General features: G+C 36.3%; 1 long non-coding RNA gene across 1 annotated transcript; it reads left to right on the plus strand.

Annotated features, from left to right (window-relative positions):
• Window positions 1-15,783: 15,783 nt before the first annotated feature.
• LOC125841327 (uncharacterized) lies at window positions 15,784-17,826 on the plus strand. The gene is made up of 3 exons (XR_007443789.1): window positions 15,784-15,846; window positions 16,635-16,796; window positions 17,662-17,826. It is a non-coding gene; the product is annotated as an uncharacterized LOC125841327 (long non-coding RNA).
• Window positions 17,827-20,587: the final 2,761 nt, after the last annotated feature.

A 20,587-nucleotide genomic window follows, 5' to 3' on the forward strand; every position in this document is an offset into this window, starting at 1 on the left:
CCCCACCCCCAAAATAATTTAAGTTTGTTTTTAAAATATATTTTCAATTTCAAAAATTATTTTCTACCCTAGTAAAAATAAAAGATATTTCTCAAAAAAAAAAAATCATTCATAAATCAAATACAAAATCTTTTCCGGAAAATATTTTCTACTCACCAACCAAACATGAGAAAAAATAAGTCAAAAATCAACTTGTTTTCCATGGAAAACATTTTCCTTCATACCAAACACACCCTAAAAGTAAAATTAGTAAAAACTACACTAAAAAGAACAAAAAGCTCTAGTGAACTACATTTTCACGTGACACCACTCCCCGGCAGCGGCGCCATTTTAATGTTTATCGTGACCAACGACACTCATAACCTACGGTATGAGTGTTTATGATCGTCGATAGTGGTAGTGAAAATAGTAGTTAGGCTAGAATTTCATTATAGTTAGTTGTAGTTTGAGAAATTATCGAATAAAAACAAAGTAAATTTAAGTGGGTGACACCAAAGTGTCAAATATCAATGGGGGTTTGTCACAAGTACAGATAAAACAACAAAAATAAAGAGAAAATTCAAGTATAGGGAGAAGTTCTTGGGGTGTGACCGCTATATATTTTGATGTAAATCGTTGGATACATGATTTCGATAGGAAATTTGCGAGATAATAGTGACAAGGCTAAGCTTTAGATGGAAATAACTTCCCTCTCGGGCAACTTACCCCGTTTCAAATGGGTTCCTCTCGGACACCCATTTGCCGCATGAAGTCCAGCCTACGCCTTACCCCACTCACTCTCTCGAGCTGAGTGTTAGTATATGAGACTAGGGCTAACCCTCTCAGGCTAAACCTCATGTCGATCCACTGCTTAGGCCATCAGTCTAGCGATCTTGGTTTCGCGACCTCTCTCTCGAGCAAGACGAAAACACATAGGTGGTTTTGTATTTGCAACTACAAACCCATTAAATTAGACCAAAACCACTAGGTGAAATCACCATTAAAATGCATCTAACATAACAGCAAGCAAGAGCCAACAATAATATCAACATATATTTGCTAAATCACACCCCAAGAATGGGGTTTTTGGCCAAACATAAAGAAAAAAGAAATTATACATTAAATGATAGAGCAATCAAATGGGTAGAAGAAATTAAACCTTGATTTAAGCAAAGTTAGAAGAATAGAGAGGACCCACTTCCAATTTGGGGAAGATGAACTTCTTTCATCTTCAAGTCTCCCACAAAACCCTTTCCAAACTTGAGAGAAAATATGAAAGTGAAAGTGAAAAATTACAATAATGTTCAGATCTGCTTTAATACTAATAGAGAGCTAGTAGTTATAGCTTTTCAAAAATAGTGTTGCGACAGAACGTTCGGTGAGGTAAGTGGGAATCATGGATCAACTCGGCGATTCACCATCATCTGGTTCATCGCCTTCTGTGGTTGCCTATAGCATCTCTGCATCCTGGACCATTGGGCGATATTGTACTACTTCGCGGAACTGTTCGGTGACGCGCCGGCTGCTCCTTTTTACCGCCAATTTGATCCTCTTCCTTCAGGGCTCCGTGAACTGGAACAAAGGGCGAAGTACATCCCTTCGGCGATTCACCAAGTGTTCTTGGCGATGCTCAGGCTTTAGTTTCTTCGTTCTTTTCAGCCTTTTTGTTCCTTTTTGCGCCTAAGTGTCCATGCTTCCACTCAAACTTCAAATAACTGAACCTTAAGAGTTTTTATCAAATATTGGGATAAAAAAAGCATTTGAGGACACTAATTCTATTAAAATATGGCCCTAAATGAGTCCAATTTGTGGACTGATCAAGGTTGCTACTAGAGACTACCCTATTTGAGCCTCCACCTCAAGCCACCTTGGTGCTAAGTGTAAATCCAAGTCAAATAGATAAAAGTCAATTATCAATTTGATATATGAAAGGTATTTACAATACACATCTTTCAAGATCAAAACATTGAATAACTCCTTAAACATAATTAAAAATGGATGAGAAAACATTTCACCAATGTGAATTCATTTGTGAGAAATACATTTCACAATCATGACCATCATAGTAAGTGAGAAATCCTTTCACAATAGCACCAATACTTTCTTTCAAAGCATCATCAATTCAATTACAATAACATTATAAAAACATGCATATCTTCACAAATTAATAATTCATAGGTTCTTGGGTAATCACAGGCTTATACTAGGAAATCATAATTTAGGAATGGGTCAATGATGAGTCCACAAATTGGACTCATTTAGGGCTTTATTTTAATAGAAATTGTGTCCTCAAATGCTTATTTCATCTCAATATCTGATGAAAATCCTTAAGTTTCAGGTATTTGATGTTTGAAGGAAAGCATAAACACTACGTAGCAAAAAAAATGAAAAGGACGAAGAAATGAAGGCCCGAGGATCATCGAGTCCACTTAGTGAATCGTCGAATGCTCTTACTTCGCCTTTTGTTCAAGTGTGCTGAGCACTCAAAGAAAGGATCAAGTCGGCAAAGAGAGGGAGCAATCGGTGTATCGTCAAATAGTTCCGCGAAGCAGTACTATGTTGCCCAATGACATAAAGCACAACGATGCTGAAGGTTGGTGCAAGACGGCGATGAACTACACCAAGGGGAGAATCACCAAGTTAATCAGCGATTCCGACTAACCTCGCCGAACGATCCGCCAGCACTATTTTCTGAAGTCTATAAATACTAAACTCTTTATTAATTTTAGCAGAGTCGAACCATTATTATATTTTACAGATTAGAATAGTACATTTTGGTNACAGCGATGAACTACCCCAAGGGGAGAATCGCCAAGTTAATCAGTGATTCCGACTAACCTCGCCGAACGATCCGCCAACACTATTTTCTGAAGTCTATAAATACTAAACTCTTTATTAATTTTAGCAGAGTCGAACCATTATTATATTTTACAGATTAGAATAGTACATTTTGGTATTTTTTTCTCTAAGTTTGAGAGGGTTTTGTAGACTTGAAGGAGAAGAGGGTATTCATCGTCAAGATTTGGAGTTGGGTCTCTTGGATTCTTCATTCTTGGCCTGTAACAAGACTTAAATCTTCATACCCATTTGAATGCAAGCTGATTTAGGTATAAATTTCTATCTCCTGATGTGTGGCTTAAAACCTAATTCTTGGGGTGTGATTTAGCGAATATGAGTTAAGATTGTTGTTGGCTTGTTGATAGATTAGATATAGTTTAATGGTGATTTCTTCTAGTAGTTACGTATGAATCTAATGAATTTGTAGTTGCAAATATAAGTTTATCTATGTGTTTTCGACTTGTTCGAGAGAGAGGTCGTAAAACCAAGACTACTAGATTGATGGCCTAAGGAGTGGGTGAACATGAGTTTCAGCTCGAGAGGGTGAACCCTAGTCCCATATCCTAACACTCAACTCGACAAAGTGAGAGGGGTAAAGCGTAGGCTGGTTTTCATACAACAAGTGGGTGTCCGAGAGGAACCCATTTGAAACGGGGTAAGTTGCTTGAGAGAGAACTTATTTCCACATAAAGCTTAGCCTAGTCACTATTACTTTATAAATTTTCTATCAAAAGCATGTACCCAAGAATCCCCCTCTCATTGTTTAGATTCCCTAGTTTATTTTGCTATTTTTATTTACTTGTGACAAAACACCCATTTGATATTTGACACCTTTGTGTCACCCCCTCAATTTACTGTGTTTTTACTCGTTAATGTCTTCAGCTACGACTAGTTAGAACTAAATTTTATTATTCACAAAATCATTCTCTTGGGATGATCCCAACCTTTGGTTGGGTTATTATACTACTGCACGATCGTAGAGACTTGTATTGGAAGTTGTGTCTTGATTACGCAAACATCAGTCAAAATAAGTTCAACTAAATATCATGTATTAACATTGATTCATGTGGAGAGTTTTTCAACAACAATCAATCACAATGTAATAATACCCATAATATTGAATTGAAACCCCAACTTGAACCAATTGAAATTGAAAGGAGAACTTGGAAACCTTAGAAACCCCATGGAGGAAATGACTCCATGGGTGAATACACACATACCTTGATGATGGAAGCCCAAAAATAATGGAATGATTAGATATCTCCTATTGCAGACATCCAATAGGTATGTTTGGTTCAATTTATCCCCAAATAATAGAGGAAAGGAAAGATTGTGAAAATTAGGTAGCGGACAGTCTATAAAGGTCTGAACTAAGCATTGCTTTGGTGAAAGAACTAGGCATCGATGATGCTTTTCCCGATAAACAATGATGAGGATCTTTCAAACCTCAATTACACGACATGCCGACTGTGAAAATTTTATAGTGTGTAGATTAATTCTTGAAGGACTGAACAACTATCAAAAGAAGAAGTTCCTATTTGATGTTATGAAGTATGTCTGGGATGGACCCTATCTCTTTAATGAGTGTGTTTATCACATAATCAGGCGTTGCATTCATGAAGTTGTCGTGAAAGATATCCTTGAGACTTTCCATGCATCACAAGGTGGTGGGCAACATGGAGGTATCCGAGAAGTCCCCCATTAGCATGTGTTAGGGCATATCAGACAACTTTCAAGTCACCCATTAGCATGTCTCCTCTAAAAGATAGTGTGTGGGAAGGCCTATCACTTGCCATTGAATTGGAGCACAAAACCTTATGGACATTGAAGAAGGTGAACATAGATTGGGAGATAGATTTGAGGAACCGTGCAAACCAACTACTTGAATTGGATGAATTTTGCATAGAAGTATATGAGAAGTCCTCTCTATATATAGAGAATGTAAAACAATGTCAAAATCCTACAAAAGGATATTTGGGTAGTTGAGGACGCTCTCCTTTTCAATTCTAGGTTTGAGCTTTTTCTGAGAAAGCTAAATTCAAAGTGGACTGGTCCGTATAAGTCAACTAGAGAGTCTTGTAGGAGGATGATTGAAATTGAAGATGTTAAGGGTGTCAAATAGTAACACCTCAGATTCGAGCAAGGGTAAAGTAGCATTTTTCAGAACTTCTTGGTGCCATCCGACGGAGGCCAACCACGGCCCCTAGATTAGACCACGGACCATAGCTGTGGTTCGTCGATTGGCCACCCAAAATGATAAGAGGTCAGGAACCACGGCCAGACCAACGGACTATCGTTGAATCCAAAATTTGTGGTTAAGGGTCCATAGGTCAGGGCCCCATATAATCGACGGTTGTGTAGGACTGACTGTCGGCCAGACCACAGTTCATCGGTCAGGGTTTGTAGGTGGTGGGTTGGCAGTTATTTTCAGGGGCAATTTGGTCTTTTCCTAATTATTTTATCCCTGTATAACGTCGTTTTGCCTAAGACCCCTTTATAAGTGGGTTTTAACCCCAAATTAGTTCATTCAAGTCATTCTCCTAAAATTCCAAAAGAAGACCAAAGTTCTTCCTCTCCAAAATAGTTCTCTCTCTAGAAGTTTGAAGAAGAAGATTCAATCTAGGGTTCAAGGTCAAGTCTTCATTCTCCAATTTCTTGTGGGCTTTGATAACAAGGTATGATAGCTTTTCATCCATGGAATCCTTGCACCCATGGACCCCCATGTTCTCCCAATTGAAAAATAGAAATAACCCAATTTGAGTTAGGATTTTCTTCTAAGTTGTGGGTTATTATGAATGTGAGTTAATTGATAGAATTATGATTGATTCTGCATGAATTGAGAGGATTCTATGCTTTTATGATGAAATTCCATGTACCCATGCTTAACCCATGTTTCTAAGAAGAAATTGATGTAAAATGGGTTTTAGTCTAAGAAAGGAGAATTTATGGATTTATGCTTTTTCTTATATGATAAATAAGGTACATTAGGAATTTCTTTGACATTTAAGCATATGTGATGATTTACGATAAGAATTTCTTTGAGAGAGAAGCATATGTTATTAATTGTTGATTATTGATTTGATTGTTGTGGAAAATACTTTACCACATGATTTCTTATGTAGGAATGTGAAGGGATTTCTCACATTGAATGATTCTAGGTTGAAAGGATTTCTCACCTAAAATGAATCTAGGTTAAGGAACTATGAAAATGATGAGGATAGAGGCGATTACCCATGACCTCTAAATGTGAGGAATAAGAGGCGATTGCCTATATTCCTTAGAGTAGGATAAGAGGCTATTACCCATATTCCTTAGAATAGGATAAGAGGCAATTATCCATATTTCTTAGAGTAGGATAAAAGGCGATTACTTAAAATCCTTAGAGTGGGACAAGAGGTGCTTACCAACGATGTTATAATGCAGGCTGGACAAGGGGAAATTACGCATGATCCCAATGTAAGAAGGATAAAGGGCGATTACCCATGATCCCAAAGTAAGAAGGGCAAGAGGCAATTACCGATGATTCTTTATAGTAAAGTAGGAGGTGATTCCCAATGTCCTTAATAGATAAGCTATGATATGTTAAGATAGGTGATTAGTTTGGATTATTGCTTGAGTTTGGTTTCCATGATGAGTAAGACTAGAGGTGGTTACCCTTGTCTTGACTAAAGATTAAGTAAGGTTATTTCAAGAAATACTCCTTACATATTGTGATGATCTATTATGTGCATTGATTATGGTTTATGACTTATGTTGTCTAACCATTAGGTTATGTTTATGCATGTTATTATATTTAGTACTTTTTTGTACTAACACATACTCTTGCCTACATTTCTTATCCAGATGCAGGGTCCGGCATTCCCGATTCTCATCCCCGTGGTTAGGATCTATAGTAGAGGAAGAGTTGAATATTGGTGAGTCCTTATTCATCCAAGGGTTTGGCCACTACTTTTCTTATGTTCTTTTCATTTGAGTTTTGAACATTGATGTACGTGCTATGTCCAGAGATTCTATTGTATTAGATGGTTTTTGAGACAAGTGTTTTACACTTCCGCTTTGCAATTCAACATTTTGGTTATGTTGTAATAATGTTTTAAATCTCTTTGATTTCTATTATCTTGATTATGAATGAAAATTGTCTTGTATGAGGCATCTCGGGGTCTTGTATGCCATGTTACATCTAGGGGATACCCCTAGGTCGTGAACAAATTCAATGTCTATGACCAAAGGTCGAAATTATATTTTGGGGAAGGTTGTGAGGTGCGAGTTATTGAAGGGGTGTTCTTGGACAATGCTTGAGAGCTTGTCCAGGTTGTGCCACGATGTTAAATTAAGCACTTCCCCTTGTGTAGGAAGGAGAGAAATATTTGGCGCGCCGAGACATATTTCAGTGATTTTCCAAACCTAATGGGTGAACCTCATCAGGGTTCTCTCTTGGAATAGCTTGAATTGTTAAAGGTATTGTAAACTTTGGTGATGTGAGGGTATAATTGGAGCTTCACCAAACATGTTTGGTGGACCGGACTCAGTTCGCTTTGTTTTACCAAAATTCATAAGGAGTGTACTGTCAATTTTAGTGATAAACTACATGTTTCGGGGATTCACTGTTCCCTTTTGGAGGTCACCATCATGTTCACGGAACTAATGACAAGATTTCATGAGTTTAACCTTTTCGGCAATTCGCAGGTTAGGTAGGCGAGATCTGTTACAATTCATGGACTAGATCGGTGAGCTCCATTTCACTTCACCTAAAATGGACAAACTACCATACTAAGTACAACAGGGAGTCACTCAACCTACTTCTCTTCTTTTTCAATTTTTTAATTGAGGACACTACATTTTTCTTTTTTGTTGGGTGAATGCCACTTCTAGTTCTTAGACCTTTCTCTTTGTTTGCAATTAATATCACTTTTGTTTCTCTACTAATTACTCCCCCCTCCCAAATGAGTTTTTAGATTTGTAAAATGATTAGGATTAATGATAATTCTTAAACTACTTTTTAAATCCATAACAAAGAGTAAGTGGTCATTGTCAATAAAATTAACAATCTAAGAGTCAGGGTGTCGAATGCCACAGAGAATGATATAGCACAAAGAATTCTATTAAGAAATTTAGAATGTTAATGTATTAATTTGTAGTAATGAGAACAAGTGGGTGGATAATTTCACCAAATTTACTAAAAGGGTTTCAGTTATCAATAGTCATAATTAAACTAAATGTTCAAATAAGTAACAAGTAATGAAAGGGTGTGGGGATTGGAAATTGATATTAAATATCGGTAATTGTGTTGCTATATAGTAATGAGCATTAATGGATAGGCTAGGTCATCTTAAATTACAGCTCATAGCATCAATTTGTAGAATCTCATTTCGGTCTTATCTTTGTGCAAAATTAAACAAACCTACCTTACACTATTCTCTCTTCCGATGCAGAAATAGGGCAAATATATATCACCCGTAATGTCTATTTTCAAGAAAATTGCAAATATGAAACCTAAATTGCAAATATCAAATTAATTAGCCACTACAATCAATCTCTTTCAAGGATAAACCGAATAGCAGAAGTAGGAATTATGTTTGAAACCTTAATCGATAAATTAACCCCATGTTAATTAGCCCAAATCCATTTATGAACAACAACAAAACATAGCACAGTATAATTATCACAACAATAAATCAACACCCAACCCTATAGTTGTACCCTAATCATTGAGACTTTAGCCACTCATTACAAAGTGTAAAGAAATTATACTTTGTATCAAAGTAGTCATGGGTAACATGAAATTAAGCAATTACCCACGTAAATTTCAACTTCAAATTTTTAATTCCAAGAGAAAGGTTGAAAAACCCCAAACTAGAAAAGTGCTCCTCGTAAAATAAATGTTTTTCTCTCTCTAAGTTTCTCATTTCTTGAATATTTTACTTCCCCAAAAACTTACTTTTTCTGTCGACTTTAGGCTATTTAGAATCTCCCCATAATTTGGCTCGAAACTCAATGCGTGACCCATTGGGTGACATTAGTCAGGCTCGCCAATAACATTAGGAGAATCACCAACTGCTTTTTATCTCTGGCTTTTCTTGATTTAGGATACATGCGTTTTAATTCAATCAACGAGCTAATTCGAGTATGCTTCTCACATTCTTTGTTTTGTGAATAAAACCTTTGTTCGCCTTCCAAGCCTTTAATTTACTTCAAATAATGTCCCCTTCGGCGATAGTCCTCATGTTCCCTCTTTGCATTTGGCGAGTCACCTTTCCTTTTTATGTCCGCCGACCTACCTCAATTAATTCAACCTTTTTGCGCTGTCAACTTGGGCGAGGTTAGGCGATCCGCCTTTCATGTTAGGCGATCACCAATGTGGAGTTTACACTTCTTTTAAACTTTTTTGGCCCTTATTTGACACATTTATCATCGTATTTTCCTTTAACCTTCATAGATACAAATCGTCAAGATATCCTTAGAATTAGACAAATAAGACATTGAAGACACATATTGTTGAGCTAAATAGGCCTCAAACTAGTGTAAATCTACCAATTATCAATACCCCCAACTTAAACTTTTGTTTGTCCTCGAGTAAATAAAGAACACATTTAGTTCAACAAAGGTGTCTACAACAGTTCTTAATGAGAACCAATCATAGACGGGACATCCGCCTTAGCTCGAGAAGCCAGCACATTAGCCGAATGGGCAAGGTTGCCCATTTTGTATATCATGGCCTGCGTCAACGAGGGACGGAAAGTAGTAGCAGGAGCTGGTCCATTAGAGGTGGAGGAGTTAGGTATATCTATCTGCACATTTGTTGGAGTGGACTGAGTAGTCCCGACCTCCATGGACTCGACATCGACAACAGGAGATGTGTTTACCAGAGCCTTCTTCCTTCTCTCACTCTCATCATTCATGTACTCAGCTTCAATTCTGCGAGTATCAGTAGACAATGTCGGAGTAACCTCTGCATTCATCTTCACCAATAAGGGCACACCATGTACGCAACACAAATCGCTAATAAGAACTGGATATGGAAATAAGGTATTGTTCTGGTTGGCCCTTATTTACATCTCTTGTGAAATGATGGCCCCGAGATTCAGCCTCTCCCTAGCTATGATACACCCCAGAAGTGCAGCCTTTAGAAGCCGGATAATAGACTTATTTTGTGAAGGCATCAAGGTAGTGGAAATGAACCGAAATAAATACCAAGCAGCAATATTTAAGTCCTTCTTCTCAATTACAACCCCCGTCTCTATCCAAGGAAGTGTGATATCATTTAGAAATAGGGCCAACCATCCCTTCACAACTCCTAATGTCTTGATTTTTACAATGTCGGCAAAAGAGTGAATAGTGCGGACTATGCAATTTAGTTCATCATTAATATCAGTCTCGCTGCACTTCACTTGCTTACCTCGAACCTTAACAAAGTCGACCGATGCCATTGACTGAGTATTCTTCTTCCCTTTCGAGATCAAATTTGCTTACCTGTCATAAAATTCCCAAACCCATAAAGGTACATACAGATTTCAGGGATTAGTGAACTATTTGAATTTGTGGAAACGCAACATCTCCCACACAACTAGATACCTTTTCACCACACCATCAGTAGACAAAGGCTTCTCCTTCAAAATATTCCGCAAGCCAGTGGCTTTCAGTCTATTCATAGACCAAGACGATTGTTCTAGGGCCGAGTGCACTTGAGGTGCATGAGAGACTAGAGGTGTTGGAGGCGTCAGAAGTGCTGGAAGTCTGGCCAATGGATCATGAACTACTTTAGAATGCAGTTCTGAGCGCTTCAGTTTGAGAAACTCTCCCTCTGTTGTCGAGACTCCGCATTTTCCTCTCTTAAACTCAGGGGAGGTGAGATAGGTGGAGTTGATGCTTATACCGTCTGATGAGCTTGGACTGGAACTAGTGACTACCCACTTCGTACTATTGCCCATACCACTCACTTGACGAGGTTTTGGGCGAGTGATTAGGGAAGGCTAAACTTCCGCTGCTATTACAACCCTTTTGGCCTTCTTCCGGGGTGCTAGACCTCGTACGGGAAGCTTCGGTCTAGCCATATCTATAGAAAACACAAATATAATGCATGCAATTGCAAAAGTTTATTGAAATAACATTTTCAAAAAGTTACAGGAAAACTCGTCAACATGTTCGGCGAGTCGCCAACACATTTGGAGGTTAAAAGGGAACTTGTTGAATGTTACAGAAAGATCAGCACTGATACAGTACAAAAGGGCGACACGAAGGACCATTTGGTGAGATTCCGAGTTCATTCGGCGTTCAAAGAGTGACTCACCGAATGTTATAGAAATAAAAAACGAAAATGAAAGTCATAAAGGTGAGACCAAAGTTATTCATAGAGTCGTTGATTCTACTCGACGAGCAAAGGCATATCGCCGAAAGTTACAAAAAACTTATCAATAATTATGGTCAACTAGGTGATAAAGGGGGTCATTAGGTGACTCACCAAGTCACTGGGCGAGCTTGATGCATCTCGCCAAATTGCTCAACATGTTGCCTTCACAACCCAATTTTCAGTTCAATCCTAACAACCTATGACAAACTATTTCAAGTAACATTCTAGCCTACCCACCATGTATTGCTAGGTCGGGGTACTCAAACTTCCCCCCTATTGATTAAAATTCGATCAAATGATGATTTTTCCCTTAAGAAAGACGTCATCACCTAATAAATAATCGGGAAATTTAAAGTGTTTTAGTCAAATTTAGGCTACTCAGACTTCATGCGTACACTACCAAACATTCATACCCATAATTCGAACAATTCAAACGTGAAACTCAAACAAATTAGGCCCAAAAAAGTTATCTAACATGCTTTATTTCAAACAAAATTTCAAAGAGTAATTAGGCACAAATTTGAGGCACACAAAACATTCGTTAACTACTCATAAGTATGCTCAATAAGAATTTGGAAATTAAAAAAATTTTGTAAAATCAACCTCAGATGTGGAAAGGTGAACACTTAGGCAAAGAGGGAAGGATGGACAACACTTTAGATTCCAACCACAAACGAGGACACCCATGAAATTTAAGCTAAAAAAATAATCTAGAGTTTGATTGAAAGAGTGCAAGAGTCTAAAAGTTCAAAATAAGATGAAGATTTGAATTTAAAATGGTTGAAGGGATTTTTACCCTATAGTTCGCGCCTTGATCAGCGAGACGTACTAATGTCGCCGATCCACTCACCGAGTCACTGAGTGGATCTTAGTCCACCGAATTTACCAGAACACCAGCCCATCAGTTTGTTCAAACGGAGAGTTGTACCGGCCTCGCCGAGCCACTTGGTGAGTCACCGAGTGAGCTATGAGCTCGCCAATTGCCTCTTTATCCAAAATTTGAATTTCAACCTGCATATCAAAAAAATGTTATTCAAATAACAAGAAGTAAAACGTAGGTTTCTTCCCAAAAAGTGTCTTATTTAACGTCATGGCAATGCGTGGTAATGCACTCAAGCCTCCTTATTTGGGTTAACTATGGTATCACTAGGAAGACCACCTTTCGGTCTTGGATTTAGTGAGCTGAGATTTGACCCATTTGAGTCTCAAGTTCCTTTATGGAGACCGAGTGTGAGGTCACTGTTTGATTTAAAGACGAGACATTATCCTTCATCTCCTTGAGTACCTTATCCGATCCTTCCATCTTGTGTAGGATGCGGGCAAGCATATCCTCGATGAGAAAGTTTTCGGGGTCAGCCTTTGGTTCCTTCGACTTTGGATATATTCATTAGGAGGTACATAACGATCTTTCTCACCAACTCTCTTTCTCCAATTCACACCACGATCACGCCAATCTAGATCCTGATCTCTCCAATCATCATCAAGATCTCTATTCCAACCATGATTCCCTCCCGGCCTTGCATAGCTTGGACGAGAAACCACTGTTTGGTTTGATAAGAATTATACCTCTACGTTGTACATGGCCTGAAATTGTGCTTCATCAGGGCTCACAACCCTATTAGCACCAACTTTGTTCATATCCCTATTACCCCCTCCCATGACATGATTTGTCTATATGTCTATTTTGGTCATTATCTTGGCCATGTTTATATCACGCTCTTGATTCTTTTCCAATTGTTCTTTCGTCAGCCCAATATTCAAATAAGACACATGATTTTCCCTTATGTACCATGCACAATTAATTTTGGTCATCTCATCAAGCAAAGCTAACGTATGTCAAGTGGTTATCTCATGATTCTACCCCGAATGAAATGCTCGGTAACACCATTGTTGATGTTGTCAAGAATCTGGTTAAAATATAGCAATAGCACATTGTCCGGCAACCCATGAGTAGGACATTGAAGAAGCAACTTTTGGAACATCAACCACGTTTCATGGATGGGCTCACCATCAATCCACTTGAAGTTCAGGATATTATCCATCAACTACTTAACCATCTTCGAGGGAGGGAAGAATATTTTATAGAACACATATGTGAGCTCCTCCCAAGAAGTGATAGACTACATTGGTAGTTCGGTCAACCACTTTGTTGCTTCCCCCATTAGAGAAAAGGGAAACAAACAGAGTTGGACTGACTCTTGAGTTATGTTCTTGAAGGAAAACAGTCCAAACACATCCACGAAATTGGGAATGTGATCATAAGGGTCTTCATGAGCAAGTACCCCAAATAGACCTGTCATTTGCAACACCTGCAACATAGTACTGGTCACATGAAAAACTACATCGCCCACAGTTGGAGGCAATTAACAAGCACCAGCACTTCCCAATTGATCTTCATTGACATCAAGCAAGTTTTCCATGTTATCATTGTTCCCAAATTTATTTACCTTACTCCCATTCACACTCATCTCTTCACCTGTTTAGAGCAATCAACAAAGAAACACAAATTAGAAAATTCTACTATGACAAAATTAGTTCACTAAAACACTGTAATAAAAGAGTTCTAAACAACACTCCCCAGCAGCGGAGCTATTTTTGATAACGCTCAACTACACTTTTTCTTATTCAAAGTGTAGGTGGTCGCTAACAAGTATAAATCCAACGATGAGTTGGGGTCGATCCCACAATGAGTAATACAGTAATGAATTTAAGTATGATGTGAAAATGTGTTCTAATCTTTTTTAAAGTAAAACGAATACACAACATAAAATAAATCACGAAGTTTCAATTATCAATATCAAGAGGGGGAATTTTAGTAACCAAGTTCTAACAAAAATGAGTAACATAAGATTTGAACGATTAGAGAGAGGACTTAGGATCGTGAGCAATCGAATACTAATTTCACTAAATGGGTAATTATTAATTGCTTTAAGATTCTTAACCTCAATGGGCATGATAGGTTTTGAAATAAAAGTTATCTCTCGATTAGCTATAATGTTTCGAGTAAGTTGTCTGGAACCTGAACAAGCTAAATAAAATGAAACAACCAAATTCCATAATTAAACCCACTTTCTCAAACTGGGTTGTAAAGATTCAAATCAATACAACTATCAACCATTCATTCTACTATATACACTACAAGAAAAAGGCTTATTTAAGACCAACATGTGGCAACCAGTCAAAAATCTAGTCCCTAAAAATGTACTTACTAGGAATAGATTTTCATACGGTCCTTACTTTTTAGTATTTTCATTTTAATTCGAGTTGTGGCAAAATTTGTTCGCTGAAAAGAAAATATTCCGGTCCCTAAATAGTCTAACTAATGTGAGTGGACTAAAATGTTATTTAATATTGCAAAAAAAAATAAGAAAGAATTAAATCGTCTCTCAAATTTACTTTTCTCTCATCTCTTTGGAAGCCCTAGATCCCCGTCCCTTTCAAATCTCCAAAATTCATCCTCAGATTTGTCGTTTTGAGCAATTTTAATGATCTCCCGGCAATGAGTTCTGCTACACTAGGTAACTAATTCTTTCACAGCTCTCTTTTTCCTTCGATTAAGGTCTCTCAAGAGACATTCATCCACTTTACTCTTAAACTTGAAAAGAAAATGATTTTTTGGATGGATAAACTTCTAGCACTTTGTATGGTTGAGAAAATTTAAGCATAAGGTTTCTTTTTTTTTTGGTAAGTTGTATATTTTTTCATTTTGTTGATTCAGTGGCTGGAATGGTAGGTCCAACTAATTATGCGTTCATTGATTTTCTATTCAAGATTGAATTTGTCTATTTTCCATCCTCTCACTTTGCTTAAACTCATTTTTTATTTTCCTAAGATTTAGCTATGTTTTATCCTTTGCTTTCTGCACAACTATTCACCGAAATTCAAATTTGGGAAACTCATGTTGACCTAAGTAGGTCAAAAGTATACTCACATGTTATATTCTCTAAATTTTTAAGTCTCTCAACCTGACCTAAGAACTCTGTTTTTGGGTATCAATATCTTCTTAATAGCTGATATGTAGTAAAAGAGTTGCAAATTTAGTAGCTTTTTTTTTACTTTGAATATTGAAATTTTACACATAGACAGGTTAGCTAATAATGGTGAGGTCAAAGATTCAGATACCAACTTTATTGGATAAATTCCATTGTAAGGAAAAGCAGAACTAATATAATGTAGTGTATGATCAGATTATTCAGAAAGGTTTCCCATAGATAATCTGATTGTGCAATTGATAGAAACACTACTATCTTTAGCAACACAATGTTGGGATTGGTTGCATATAGGTACTTGAAATGGTCACATGACCATGCTATGAGTAATAAGGTCTATCACACAAGTTTGCCAAAAAAAAAGATCCCTATTTCAATAAGAAACTAACTAAACTTCTTAACTCCACATGTGTTTGAATTACACTTATATTGCAACAAAACGGTGTCAGTCCAAGGCAAATGAGGAGGGTTTACTATCTATTATATGTTAGATTCTTCACTCCTTTCATTAACAAAGTTTTATCTCTATCTTAGCTTATAACGATGTTGAAATTTGTTTTCTCTCTCATTTAATCAGAACTTGCAGTTTTGTGAATATTTCTTTTTTATACATTACAATAATTTTTCTGTTAGGTTTGACGTCAGGTACAATTGGACGCTATAAAACAGAGGTACTCCCTGTCAGAAACAAAGGTTTGTCTTGCTGTGAGCTTGTAACAAAGTCAATTGGTCATCTATTCCTAAACTACAGTAACTCTATGCATCTCGAGGAAGTACAATATCAATTAATTATTTATCCTAATAGTAGTAAGCATGTTTTTTCCTGAACTTATTTTTATACTCTCTGTCATGCTTTCATGTCTCTCCTTTCGAAGCTCATCTAGATAAATAGCATTTTAGTAATTTCACTAAATGATTCACCTTCATATTGTATTTGCATTAAGATTTCTTTGTTTGATATCTTGTATCTTTGATTCTACCCATTAGTACCTTTCGAAAGTTTATTTTGGCAAAGACATTGATTTACCTCTGTCTTTTAAGTATGTATAGCCTTGTGTTAAATGCCAGAAACCTGCATAAGTTAAGAAAAATTATGGATAGATTGATTAGATTATTAATATAATCTAGCCCAATTTTTCCATGTCTACACATTGTTATAAAATTTATAATTTTCATGTCTACACTAGGGCAGTGTTATGGCATATTTTGAGAGAAATAAAAACCAATAATGTAATTAAGAAAGTTTTTGGAATGCTTGTTTCCCTTTCACCGTGCTTTAGTGTTAAAGAATGAACACTTGAATAAGTGGTTCACCTGGCATACGTAAGTTTTTCACATGTGCTAACTCAGTTGAATTTAATGTTTTATTAATTTGTCACATTTATGAGGTAGATAAATTTCTCTTCTGAAACAAATGTTTTGCTTTGCATCTGATAACATACTGACTACTTAAATGTTATCTGTCATTTTAATTATACAAGACGAGACTCGAATGTTGACATTCATGTTCAAGCTTTGGGGAAAGCACAAACACTCATGTAATGAGTACAGAGTGTTGGCGATGGACGCAATGTTGTGGTGATTTAACTTATATTATCTGATGCTAAAGGGAAGGTGAATATAAATCACTTTTGCGATGGCAGGTATGTTCTTATGTGCAAGAAGTTTTTTATTGCTTGTCCCTCTCAATTCCAATCTGCTAAATCTGAAGGTCCATTCACTCTTTTGATATTGCTTAAATTGTTATGTGTTGAATGAAAAATGAATGGATCATGTTACTATTTATATATGTAACCATGCTTTTGAAAACAAAAACATTCTGTAATGACTGATGATAGTACGGGTTACACATAGCTAAGGTTGTTAAACATCTAATACATTAATCTTGATTGTAATTGCTACCGAAAGATGTTACAGATATTGTAGTAAACCTTATAGATGGGAAATAAATTACAACTAAGAAACACTTGCTTATACTGATAAAATGGGAGCAAGTACATCATATGATGGCGTAGCAAATGGGATTCACATATCAACGTTTGAAAAAATTCAATCCACTGGATATCAGTTTCCATGTCAGTGAATGGATTACCATGGTCTGTTAAAAAATATGTTGTATGTGAAGTTTTAAAATGCACAAATAGCTAAGAGTTAAAATGGTATATCAAACCCATATTGTTGTATTTTAATTAGAATCTTATTATGTCATTTATTGATTGTGAGTATTTGATTGGGATCTATTTTGCTTCAATCAGAACTCAGTCTCATTAGTATAGATTGTTGTTAAGAAAATAATTTTGTTATTTAATGATTGTTTCCTTAGCTTTCTTATTTTTGAAGAATGGTAATTACCCTTCTTTTCTTAAAAAACTATGCTTACTATATTCTTTTGCTTAGAGTTTTTTGTTTTGAAGAATGGTAATCACCCCTTTCATTTTAAACTATGCTTACTATATAATTAGTAGTGATGTTTTCTCATTACAAAAATTATTTTATATCTTTTTACAGGTTTTGAAGACTTGAATATATAGTGGGAGATGGAGCTTTTAAAGACTTCATACAAGTTGACTAAATAGATATTATTTTGATAGAGCTATTAGGAAAAAAATACATTGTTTTCTATGTATCCGTACAGTGACACTAATGCAATGTTACTCATTTAATATTATAGTATATGAAAGTAGTATGTTATTAACAATGTTGTCTTTATGCATTTGATTTTATATATTTAGAAAATAGAATTTAAAAGACCATTTCCATTTAGAGACCAAAGATTATGGTGCATAAATATAGAATAGCGACCAGAACTTCGGTCTTCAAAGAATCTTTAGGACCAGCTGAAAGTAGTTTTAAGGACCACTAATATGGTCCCTAAAATTCATTTAAGGACCAGGATTGTATATGTCGCTAATAGTCTTTAACGACCAGTTAAAAAATCTCGTCCCTAAAGGCTTTTAGCGGCGAAGCCTATAGGGACGAGTGGCGACCAGATTCTACTCGTCTCTATTGACTTTTAGGGACCGGAATTAGACTTTTAGGGACCATTTTTTCCGTCCCTATTAGCTATTTTTCTTGTAGTGATAACTCTCTCTCGAGGAAGCATACATAGCTAAAATAGAACCAACTTTACACCTTCAGTTCAAAAATTAAAACACGAATAAACAATTAAACCCATTTCAAAACAACATTAAGATCAGCAATTAACAATACCCACAAGCTAATTTGTCTATTCCATAACATGATCACACCCGTAAGGGAAGGGGTTTTAGCCAACCATAGCAAAAAGAAAGAAATCATTACCAAAAAGATAATCCATCAAAATTGTAAACAATCTCTGATGCCCAATGCAAAAATTGAGAATAGAATCCTAAATCTTCAAATCCAAGATCCAAATTATCTCCAAGAATGTTCAACAATATAAAACTATGTAAAAGCTCTCAAAACTGGATTAACATTATTTGTGATTTCCCTTTTCTCTTTGCAAAAAGCAATTTATATGTTTCCAAAAACTTCACATAAATCTTTGCACGAAGTCCAATCGGCGGCATTAGTCGAGATCACCGAACGATTCGGCGATTCGCCGAAGTGCACATGTTTTCATCCTTTAGCTTTACTTCTACATCAACTTGTTCTGGAAAACTCGATGAGCTGGATCGTTGTCACCATTCCATTCGGTGCAAAGCTAAGGTGTACTTCGACTCGCCAAGTTTCCCTGATCCATTGGCTACTTTACTGGAAGATTAGGCGAGCCGTAGGATTAGTAGGTGAGTCGCCGAGAGGCTTTTGCGAGCTCTGACTCATCTTTTCTTCAACTTTCAAAATTTTTTGCTCCTTTTCGCATTATAATGTCCTTGCCTTTTTCTTAAGCCTTCTTTGCCTTCGATAAGCATATTAACATAAGTTATGACTATAAAATAGGCATTGAGGACAGTAATTCATTGCATAATGAGCCCTAAATGAGTTGAACTTCATGACTCATCAAGCTAACATGCAAGATCCATTAGAAGATTACTCCAAAAAACATGCTACACTCAATCATGATCAAGAAGCTTCAAATGATTACTAGCCGATATCAAACCTAGCTCAAGCTCACTATAGCCTCTATTATAATGCAAGATCATATTTCAACAAATGCATTCAATTGCCCTTACATTAAGAATGATTTCCTGCTCTCATAAAGCAAATCAATGAAGAAGTAAAGAATCAACAAAACTCTCACTCTCCCAAAATAGAAATACATTCAATCGTTATCCCATAAATTTGCTCATTATCTCCAATCATCACACAACTTATTTCATGCAAGATCTAAAGGGTCTTTTAGGTTTGTAAAGGGGTTGAGGATTAAGGTATGCTTAATTTGGCTTAGTGACTTCACCTTTTTGAGCATTATTACAATCATCTTCACCATTTCTCAAGTTCTTTTCATTCTGTTTCATTTTAGAACTTAAGCATCGATTTGTCAATCACATTATTGGGAACCCTTTTTTATTCCACCAACTCTCTTTTTGGTTTAAACTTTTCAAAGGTTCTTTATCACAATACCTCTTCTTCTTTTTTTAAGGAGTGGTTCCTTGTTTTTGTAACACACTTCTAAGTTGAGTATCATTTTATCTTTCTTTGCCTTTCACTTGGTTTTTGTTGCTTCTTCAATTCCACACACCTAACTTAGGACTTTGGCCTAAGTTGGCAATTCAAACATATCAATGCTTCAAAAAAGATTTTGTGTGAGAAGTTAGAAACTATTTTGCTTAAAGGGTTTCAATATGGTAGTAAACAAATGGTTTAGAGTCAAATGGTTCAAAAAAGGATGCACACCCTCACATGATAGTCACACAGGTATATGGAAATTCGGGTTCCCTCTTAATGTTTCACCCCAAGATCATTCCTTACACTTACCAAAGGTAGACAACTAGACTAACAAGGAAAATTCTAGAATTCCACAAGCATGTTTCCAAGTAAAACATATTTTACTAAACATTGCACATCAAAAAAAATCATTTAGCACAACCCGAAAAGATAAAAAAGCTTATGTGTGATGTTCATTGCAAGGCTCACATGAAAACGCAGCTAATCAACACAAAATTCAAAAGATAGCTCAAAAATGCAATCACAACGATTTCTTTCTTGCAACGCAAACACTATACAACAGGTTGATCATGAGTACTATGCAAGACATCGATATTGAACACAAACGATCCTAGAATTCGTATCAATGAAGACTCAAGCATTTTATGATCTCCAAAACTCATGGGGTAATTGAAAATTGGAGAGAAAAAAAGAGACCCACTAAGATAAACCAATCAGAACACTATAATAATAATGAAACAAACTATTATATCATCTAAATTTGAGAAATACAAAATACAATAAAAAGGGGAATATTGGAACAAGTGCCCTCACCCCACCAAAAAATTAACAGTAGTGTCCTTAATGC

This window comes from Solanum stenotomum, chromosome 10 (genome assembly GCF_019186545.1).
Source record: "Solanum stenotomum isolate F172 chromosome 10, ASM1918654v1, whole genome shotgun sequence".
Lineage (NCBI taxonomy): Eukaryota > Viridiplantae > Streptophyta > Magnoliopsida > Solanales > Solanaceae > Solanum > Solanum stenotomum.